Below are 11424 nucleotides of genomic sequence, written 5' to 3' on the forward strand. Positions count from 1 at the left end.
AGTTTGTAGTCGGGTGCGGGAATTAGCCGAACGAATATTTTGAATTACACGGGAGTGCGGGAGACGTTATAATCTCATAATGAAAATAGTAAGGATGTTAGTTAACGGAGGATACGAATCTATATATGAAGGACATTATTAAAAAAAAAAAAAAGACGGGCGTTAAAATAATTTAACGCGTTAAAATAATTTAACGGAAAAACGGGGGATGTTACATTACCCACACCTTAAAAGAAATTTCGTCCCAAAATTTAGTTGGAAGTAATAGTTGATGTCTCTTACTCGAGACCTAGTGTTGTTAACTCTACGAATGAGTGAAGGTACTTTCTTGGGTATTCCACGAATCTGGATAGTCGGGGTGTTACGTAGTATTAAGGTTTAGTTTCACGATCCATAATTTCAACCGGTCTTTCTATGAAGAGAAGTTTGTCATCTACAGTAAGCTTATCTAGGAGGGTAGCACGTCCCTGTTTCGCAGGGCACGTCTCTAAGTTTGTTACATGGAGCGTAGGGTGATCGGATACTTAATGGAGTCTGAAGTTCTAAACGGCAGGGAGCGGTTCCAATATGCCCCAAGATTTCGAAAGGATCAATATTGCGGATGTAACTTTCCTCAATTTTTCCGAAATGGATTACACCTTTCCAGGGTGCGGTTTCCCAATATTATGTGGTTACACACTGGGATTTCGTGAGGTTTTCATCTAATATTGGTATGATTCTTTTGGCGACTATGGGTCGTCTCGAGCCCTTCTCGGACTTGAACGATCTTGACTGTTGTTTCTTGTATGAGTTCGGATTCGGTGATTTGCTTGCCACATGCTTTGGTCCAACGAATAGGGGTATGACATTTGCGGTCATATAGGGTTTCGGGAGTGCGGCTTTAATACACGGATGGTAACTACCATAGTAAGAGGAATCAACTAAAAGCGACAATACGAGTTGGTAACCTTTCTCTCCAAGATTTGAATCGTCTGTTTACTTGTTCCGTCAGTTTGTGGATGATACGCGGTACTCATGTTTAAACGTGTCCCTAAGGCTTCTTGTAACACTAGAAGTGAAACGAGTATTGTGATCTGAGATAATCGAAAATGGTACACCATGTTGGAATAGAATTTCTTAAGATGTGTTTGAACAAGTTAGTTAGGGTTCGAAAACGTTCATTGGAACAAGTTCCTTATCGGCTACAGAGAACGTTTGTCAGGGCTATTCACCCTCGTGGTGAATACTAGTAATACATGATGAGTCTCTCTCTCCATTAAGAAAGTATATAAAAGGTTTCCTTATACAAAAGTACGAGCGAAAAGGATAGGAGTGAAATGAGGACTTAGAACAGGATGAGTTTACACCTTGAGGTAGCCATATCGCGCATCTAGTGGTCCAATGTTGAGACTGGGTGGGAAACGAGTAGTAGTTGTCCGTATCAGGAGCATGAGGACGATAAGTCAAAGAGAAAGGAAGTATCCTTGGATTGTGTGTTATCTTGGGTCCTAGTAATATCAGACGGTCATAGTGAAATAACAGTGTTATGTAACGTGGTACGTGGTGATGAGAAGGTTGATCGGGTCCATGATTAAGTATTCAAATTTTTCGACCAATTAACGAATTTCAGTTTCCTTGATTTCGAGTCGAGAGAGTATGCCTTTCGGGCGTTCAAGTAGAAATATTTCCATATTTGAGTTCCAGTGTGCTAAACGAATTTAGCTAGTAAGGTTTGTGTGAAAGATCATGTTCAAAGTTCGGACACGGAGAGGTTTAAATTTTTCCCTCAGTGAGTTAACGAGTTTAAAGGTCGTACAACAAGAGAAAAGTCGGAAATGAATCTTCAGTGATAACCGGCGAGATCTAAGATTTTACGAATACAAGTCTGAGTCGTGAGGGTTTCCCGATTACGTGTAGTTCCGATTGTGAGATGTATTGAAATACTTTGACCACTAACAACATGGTCTAAAAATTTGACTTCGTTTAACCAAAATTCTCACCTGAAGAATTCTGTATAGAGTTGCTCTTTTCTCAAGAGTTCGAGCGTAAGACGGAGACGTTGTTCATTTTCTTCTTTACTTGAATAGGTTTAGACATTGTATATAAATACGATAATGGATTTGTCTAGATAAGTTTGCATACGCGGTGCCGGAGGTCTATGAATACAGACGGAGCCTTAGATAAACTGAACGGCACTAAAAGAAATTTATAACTATCGTAGCGAGTTCGGAAAGTGATTTGTGAGACATCGTCTCCCTTAACCCTCAATTGATGATAACCAGAATGAAGGTCGATTTTGGAATACACGCGAGATCCTTGTAACGATTCAAGAGGTTGTTGATACGGGGAAAAGGATATCGGTTCTCAACCGGAAATTACTTAGTTAGCAATAATCTATACATAATTGCAGGGAAACATTTCTCCTTAACGAATAGGTTTTGAGCTCCTTAGTTCTATAGGTGTCAAGTCAAAATTTAAATTATCCACCCAATAAGTTTAACGTACATCCTCCGATAAAATTTATTGATACACAAAAATTTTCGTTGGTCACTTAAATGGCGTAAGTAGTACCTAGGGAAAATGGTGGAGTGCAAAGAGTAGGCTCCTAGCCTTGGATACAAAACATTTATCGACATCCAAATCGAATAAACATGAAACATGAGAATTTCGAGAAGAAACATACCCGTGACTAGTTGTCATCTCCGGCTTCCTCGGTGTTAATGTTGAAGTCGCGTGCGTTGGAGTTGATTTTCTTCTTTGGGCATTCATTCCTAAAATAACCCGTTTGGCCACATGCGTAGCAAGTGACCGACTTTTGTGTGTTGGGTCCCTTTTGTGTGACGGGGGTGGCACTTCCATAATGTTTGGCCATATGACCCCTTCCTTGGCATCGGCAGCAAATTAGCTTGCCACATTCACCAAAGTGATGTTTGTGGCACTTGTCACAATAAGGTAGGTACCCGGCGTAACCTTTCTTGCCGTCGGAGGTGAAGGACTTCTTGGTGAAGTTGTTGTTGTAGTTGCTCGATGAAGAGGCTTCCCATTTTCTTTTGTTGTTACCCGGTTGGTCCTCGGCCGTTGGTGTCGGCGCTTCAATTTCATTCACCATTTTTACAGATTGGCGGGCCATCGTTAAAGCCTCTTGTAGGTTGGCGGGTTTGGATGATACTAACTCGTGGTGAATGCTCTTTGGGAGGCCTTCCATGTAAAGTTCAACTCTTAGGGATTCAGGAGTCATGAGGTTCGGGCAACTTAAGGCTAGTTCGACAAACCGTTGATTATAAGCTTCAAGGTCATTCCCGACTGTTTTTAAATTCCTTAGCCCCTGTTCGATCCTTTGAGTTTCGTCGCGCGGGAAGTATTCGGTGATCATTCTTTCTCTTAATTCGGTCCAAGAGAGTGTGTGGGCCTCATCGATACCCACCGATTGTACATGCGTGTTCCACCATGAGAGAGTAACACCGGTGAAAGTGAGGGTGGAGAATTTGACCTTATCTCGGTCTCGACAACCGCTTATGCTAAAAACGGATTCCGTTTGATCAAACCATCGGGTGAGTGCAACCGGTCCCCCGGTTCCATCGAAAGTGGGAGGATTGTACTTCATGAAGTTTTTGTAGGAGCAACCTTCATTTGAATTACCGGCCCCACGATTGTTGTTGTTGGAAAAGTGATCGGCCACGGCCGCACCCACGGCGGTGGTTATCATTCGTTGAAGAGCTTGTTCTAGAGTTTCGAGAGGAGTATTGTGTTGACCTTGGTGAGTCATTGTTCCTTCATGACACAAGAATATCGTTGATTAGTATTCTTAACAATACTAATCGTGATATGGAATAATGATGAAGAGAAAATTTTTCTTGACTCGCCTTAAATTCTTTATGTCGTAATGTCGGAACGTTCATATGAGTCACCGTAATATAATCCCAGCAATTATATTACCCTGATTCATATGTGCATTCGACATTATTCTATAAAGTCAAGGTGGCGCATCAATCAAATTAAACAACGAAAGATTTAGATGAAGCGAGAGTTAGTTATAAGTAGAAACGCTCGAGTATAAATGCACAAATAGTCAAGTAATTCCTACTTCAAGTCTATATGCCGGTTGTAGTCTAGATTCACTAATGTACCCTATGACTCGGGGTTGACACCAATGAACTCTAAATCCCTACAACCAAAGCTCTGATACCACTAGTAGCGACCCCAACAAATCGTCAATTGACGGCGTCGACTACTTAGATCCCGTTGCGTGGTCATAGGTCTTTAACGTGACGTTTGACCGAAGATATGTCGCATTCCTTTCAAAAATAAAGATTGTTTCAAAGTTTACAAGAATTGTTCATCCAAAAGTTACGTTACAAAGTTATAGTATAAGTGAAACCTATGCTACACAGTTTTAAAGAAAGTGAAAGACGCTCCACATATGCATGTATACTCGACATCCAAAGCAAGTATCAAAAGAATGAGCGGAAGCATGTATCACCTAATGTTCAAGGACCTGAGAAAAACATAGAAATCTATCAACGAAAACGTTGGTGAAATCATAGGTTTAAGTAAGTAAGTGAGTAAAAGTAAGTCGAACCACAAGATTTACATCAATGATAAATAGTAATACATTCTAAAAGTTAATATTCACGAGCACCCAATTATCAAGGCTTAACATTCCGTCCGTTGAACCCCATTAATAGTGCTAGAACAACACTGTTTCCCGAAAATATATTTCATCCGTAGACGGTAGCGAACCGTCCAAGATGAGGGTTTGTCAAACCCATATGGCCATACAACATAAGTTCACGCCTACACTTACACCCTGCAAGTGTAACTAATGATAATCGAATTGAGGCTTTCGTTCTAAACTCGTATGTAGAATGTTTATTTTCCTGTACTTGTGTTCACTTAGTTAAGAAGAAACGTTTATGTTTTCTCATCCCAAATATAAGTTCAAAAGAGTAAAAGTGGGACTATGATCTCACCTTGAGTGCAAGAGTTAATAAAGTACTTCAACAAGTAAACGCGTGCAAAGACAAAGCTAGTCTTGACCTAAACATATAGGTTGTATCAATAACGGTAAACACAAACGGTCAAAGATGTTCAATTAGTCCTATGGCTCGTTACGACTCGATTACAAAAGCATGTGAGTCAAATTGTCACGTTTCATGCAAGATACAAGTATAAAAGCATGTTAGAACGATTGCACAAACATTTGGTTAAGTTTGACAAAAAGTCAAACTTAGGTTGGTCAAAGTCAACAAAAAATTCAACACGTTCGGGTCGGGTCCCGAACTATTTTTCTGAGGTTTTTAATCATATATGAGCATGTTAGAACAAGTTACATGTGAATCGGAGGTCCGTAGCATGGCAAACATTATCCGAAAATTGACAAAATTGGACAGCCCACTTTGGCGCGCCGCGCGGGTATATGGCGCGCCGCGCCATTACCTGTGCAGAGAATTCTGGCAGTTTTTAAGTTTTATGCACGAACCTAACTTCAAACAATCACCATTTATGACCCGCAAACAACCAAAGCATGTATCTTATATCATCGGAAAGGTATTTTGACAAGGAAAACAACTAAATATGTTTCATCAAACAAAAACATCATTTGCAATAACCGATTTCTCGTCATGTGATCATTAATAGTCCATTTTCAAGTTTCAAGTTCACAAAATGCATTTTAAGTTTCGGGAATCCAATTCACACATATGATATGCCGTTTTGAAGGTAATGAAACATGCATTACAACTAAACACTAACAATTAACATTTCATGGCATTCAAGCATCAAAAAGTTCATCTCAAGAACGATCAAACCCTAATCAAGAATCACAAAATCATTAATCATGTTTTTTTTGAAGTTTTACAAATCAACCTACACATCAAAATGAAGCTAGTGATACTAGTAACACAATTAAAACATGAACTTTAACAATTTAACAACATTTAATCTTCCAAAATCAAAGATTAAGCAAACTCATTTTCAAGTGTTCAAACTAGTTACTCAAAACAACAAATCGAACAAACAAAACATATATTCATGTTATACACGAGCCATAGACACTAATTAACATTTTTATAATTCAAAAACATCAAGAACACAAAAATCTAGTAATTTTAGAAAGTTACCCAAATGAGTTAAAATTGGTATCAAGTTGTAGAGGATGAAGAGAGGATTCCAAATATGAAATTTGTTTTGTTGCTAGCCTCCTAATCCGAATATAGATGATGAATTCTTGTTTTGGTGTTTGAGAGAGTTTGGTGAAAGTATTTAGAAAATGGAAAAAGAAAAAGGAAAAATGAAGGGAGGAGGAGGGAGTTTGACTCCTTTGACCTAGTCACCCTTTTTGACACTTTGGCAAGTTTAGTCCCTCAAGTTTGTAGTCGGGTGCGGGAATTAGCCGAACGAATATTTTGAATTACACGGGAGTGCGGGAGACGTTATAATCCCATAACGAAAATATTAAGGATGTTAGTTAACGGAGGATACGAATCTAGATACGAAGGACATTATTAAAAAAAAAAAGACGGGCGTTAAAATAATTTAACGCGTTAAAATAATTTAATGGAAAAATGCGGGATGTTACATTTTAGTAGAAAAATTTCTTAAACAATTCTTTCCGGCATCCAAAGCCATAAGACTTCAAGGAGAAATTGTTACGTTCACACAGAAGCCAAATGAAACTCTATATGAGGCATGGACCAGATTTGGAAAGTTATTGAGAGGATGTCCGCAACATGGTTTAGACACCTGTCAAATAGTACAAATATTCTACCAAGGATGCGACATCACTACAAGGAAAGACATCGATATAGCAGCTGGTGGTTCTATTATGAAGAAAACAGAAACTGATGCGTATAAAATTATTGATAACACTGCTTCTCACTCACATGAGTGGCACCAAGAAAAAGATATCGTTAGATCATCTAAAGCAGCTAGAGCCGATTCTAGCTATGACTTAGATTCCATTTCCGCAAAGATAGATGCTGTCGAGAGACGAATGGAAAAGATGACTAAAGATATCCACTCAATACGAATTAGTTGTGAGCAGTGTGGAGGACCACATTTGATAAAAGATTGTCTCAGTATTGAACTAACAATGGAACAAAGAGAGAATGTTTCATACATAAACCAAAGGCCTGGAAATAATTATCAGAATAATTATCAACCGCCAAGACCAATTTACAATCAAAACCAGAATTATAACCGAAATGTTCCATACAACAATCAACAAGGTCCTAGTAATCAACAAGTATCTAATAATACTTACAATCAGCAAAGACCTAATTTTCAAAACAAACCACCACAAACCGATGATAAAAAGCCGAATTTAGAAGATATGATGACGAAGCTAGTTGAATCTCAAACACAGTTTTTCACATCTCAGAAGCAAACCAATGAACAAAATGCTCAAGCATTTAGAAATCAACAAGCTTTTATTCAAAATCTGAAACAAGAAGTAAGTAACCTAGCAAGATTAATAGCTAAAAGAAAATCGGGAAGTCTACCTAGTGATACAAATGCTAACCCCCGGAATGAAACAGCTAAAGCCATTACCACAAGAAGTGGTATTACACTTAAACCACCTGAAATACCTGTAATTTCTGATGAAGCTATTCCTACTCCACAAGAACCACAACCTGATCAAGATAAGGAAAAAGAACCGGTAGTTGAAAAGGTTAATGAAGATAACACAGTTAAGGCAAAACCTTATGTTAAACCATACCAACCACCACTTCCTTACCCGAGTAAAATGAAAAAAGAGAGACTTGAAGCCGAGCAATCCAAATTCTTGGATATGTTTAAACAGATAAATGTAAATCTTCCTTTCATTGATGTAATTTCAGGAATGCCTAGATATGCTAAATTTCTGAAAGATCTAATCTTAAATAGAAAGAAAATGGAAGAACTCTCGGCTGTTACTATGAATGCAAATTGTTCTGCAGTGCTGTTGAATAAGATACCAGAAAAACTATCTGATCCAGGAAGTTTCACAATTCCATGTTTTCTGGGTAGTCTTAGTTCAATAGAAGCATTGGCAGACTTAGGTGCTAGTATAAATTTAATGCCGTATTCACTATACACTAAACTAGACCTTGGAGAATTGAAACCAACACGAATAAGCATACAACTAGCCGATAGATCAGTAAAATATCCTAGAGGGATAATGGAGAACATGCTAGTTAAAGTTGGTACTTTAGTATTTCCAGTAGATTTTGTTGTTCTGGACATGGAAGAAGATTCTCAAGTTCCTCTCATATTAGGAAGACCATTTTTAAACACGGCTAAAGCAATGATAGACGTGTTTGGTAAGAAACTAACCCTAAGTATAGAGGACGAAAGTGTTACCTTTTCAGTTGATAGAGCAATGCAACAACCGCAATCTGCAGATGATACATGTTATTATATTCAAACTATAGAATCACATGCAGAATTGTTAGAAGAATTTCCAGAATTACAAGGAACGGGAGAATGTTCTTTAGGAGAAGGAACTGAACCAATTGATGAAACTGAAATGTTAACTACACTTATGGCTAATGGATATGAACCAACAACAGAAGAAATTCAAATGCTAAAAGAAGAAGACAGATATCGATATAAATCATCGATAGAAGAACCTCCGATATTAGAGTTAAAGCCACTTCCAAACCATTTGGAATATGCTTATTTACATGGTGAATCTGAATTACCTGTAATAATATCGTCTTCTCTTACTGAAAATGAGAAATCTCAACTCATTTCTGTGCTAAAAGCTCATAAACCAGCTATTGCATGGAAGATTCATGATATAAAAGGAATAAGTCCTTCGTATTGCACACATAAAATCCTTATGGAAGAAGATCATAAAACATATGTGCAACGTCAAAGAAGACTAAATCCTAATATGCAAGATGTTGTTAAAAAAGAAATAATTAAACTGCTTGATGCAGGTTTAATTTATCTAATTTCTGATAGTCCATGGGTAAGCCCAGTTCAATGCGTGCCTAAGAAGGGTGGCATGGCTGTCATCACAAATGAGAAAAATGAGCTTATTCCTACTAGGACTGTAACAGGATGGCGTGTATGTATTGATTATAGAAAATTAAATGACGCCACCAGAAAAGATCACTTTCCCTTACCTTTCATTGATCAAATGTTGGAAAGATTAGCCGGAAACAGTTACTATTGTTTTCTTGATGGATTTTTCGGATACTTTCAGATTCCAATAGCACCCGAAGACCAAGAGAAAACCACATTCACGTGCCCTTATAGTACTTTTGCTTACAAACGCATGCCATTTGGACTTTGCAACGCCCCTGCAACCTTTCAAAGGTGCATGATGGCGATTTTTCACGACATGATAGAAGAATGCATGGAAGTTTTCATGGATGACTTTTCAGTCTTCGGTGATACTTTTGAATCATGTCTAGTTAATCTTGAACGAATGCTTATTAGATGCGAACAATCAAATCTAGTATTTAATTGGGAAAAATGCCATTTCATGGTTAAAAAAGGCATAGTTCTTGGACATAAAATTTCAAAGGAAGGAATTGAAGTGGATAGAGCTAAAGTAGATGTAATTGCTAAACTTCCACATCCCACCAATGTTAGAGGAGTAAGGAGTTTTCTAGGGCATGCCAGTTTTTACCGACGTTTCATAAAAGATTTTTCTAAAATTGCCACTCCTATGAATAAATTCCTAGAAAAGGATGCTCCATTCATCCCCAGATGACTGCATCAAATCTTTTAATATACTAAAAGAAAAACTCACTAATGCTCCGATCATGATAACACCAAATTGGAATCTACCATTTGAACTAATGTGCGATGCAAGTGATATTGCAATGGGAGCCGTTTTAGGACAAAGGATTGAAAAATGATTTCAACGTATATATTATGCTAGTAAGACGTTACAAGGAGCACAAACAAATTACACAACTACTGAAAAAGAACTCCTTGTTATTGTCTTTGCTTTTGACAAATTTCGTTCATATCTCGTTCTAGCTAAAACGGTGGTCTATACCGACCATTCTGCTCTTAGATACCTATTTTCGAAACAAGATGCTAAACCACGATTAATCCGTTGGATCTTACTCTTACAAGAGTTTGATATTGAAATCCGAGATAAAAAGGGAGCAGAAAATCTCGCCGCTGATCATCTTTCTCGTCTTGAAAATCCCGAATTAGAAGTTCTAAATGAATCGGCCATACAAGACTACTTTCCTGATGAATATCTATTGAAGATAGATTATAATGAAATTCCATGGTTTGCAGACTATGCAAACTACTTAGTATGTGGATTCCTTGAAAAAGGATTATCGTACCAAAAACGAAAGAAATTCTTTAGTGATATAAAACACTATTTCTGGGAAGATCCACATTTGTTTAAAAGTTGTCCCGATGGAATAATACGCCGATGTGTATTCGGAGATGAAGCTAGTAAAATTTTAAACCATTGTCACACAGGACCAACAGGAGGGCATTATGGGCCTCAACTTACAGCAAGAAAAGTTTACGATGCTGAATTCTATTGGCCTACAATTTACAAAGATGCACACCTTCTTTGCAAAACCTGTGATGCTTGTCAAAGGGCCTGAAAAATAAGTCAACGTGATGAAATGCCACAAAATGTCATTCAAGTATGTGAAGTATTTGACATTTGGGGTATTGACTTTATGTGTCCATTTCCAAAATCTCATAATAATCTCTACATTCTCGTAGCCATTGATTATGTATCTAAATGGGCGAAAGCACAAGCTCTCCCAACTAACGATGCACGAGTTGTAGTCAACTTTTTAAAACATCTTTTTGCAAGGTTTGGAACACCGAAAGCTTTAATAAGTGATCGGGGTACTCATTTCTGTAATAATCAACTTGAGAAAGTTCTTAAAAGATATGGAGTAACTCATAAAATCTCCACCGCATATCATCCACAGACAAGTGGACAAGTTGAAAATACCAACCGAGCTTTAAAACGTATTCTAGAGAAAACCGTAGGATCAAATCCGAAGGAATGGTCCATTAAATTGGAGGATGCACTCTGGGCTTTTAGAACAGCCTACAAAACTCCAATTGAAACCACACCTTTTAAACTCGTTTACGGAAAAGCATGTCATCTTCCAGTAGAAATTGAACACAAAGCATTTTGGGCTTTGAAGACATGTAATCTTGATTTACATGAAGCCGGACGTCTACGGTTAAGTCAACTAAACGAATTATAAGAATTAAGACATGAAGCATACAAAAATTCGTTAATCTATAAAGAAAGAACGAAGAAATGACATGATAAAAGAATCAGAAGTTCAAAAGAATTTAAAGAAGGAGATAGAGTTCTTCTTTTCAATTCACGATTCAAGCTATTTCCTGGAAAATTGAAATCAAGATGGTCTGGACCATTCATAGTCAAAAGAGTTTTCCCGTACGGAACAATAAAATTAATAAATTCAAATGGAATTAAATTTAAGGTTAATGGTC

The sequence above is a fragment of the Rutidosis leptorrhynchoides genome, chromosome 4, assembly GCF_046630445.1.
Source record: "Rutidosis leptorrhynchoides isolate AG116_Rl617_1_P2 chromosome 4, CSIRO_AGI_Rlap_v1, whole genome shotgun sequence".
In the NCBI taxonomy this organism is placed as follows: domain Eukaryota; kingdom Viridiplantae; phylum Streptophyta; class Magnoliopsida; order Asterales; family Asteraceae; genus Rutidosis; species Rutidosis leptorrhynchoides.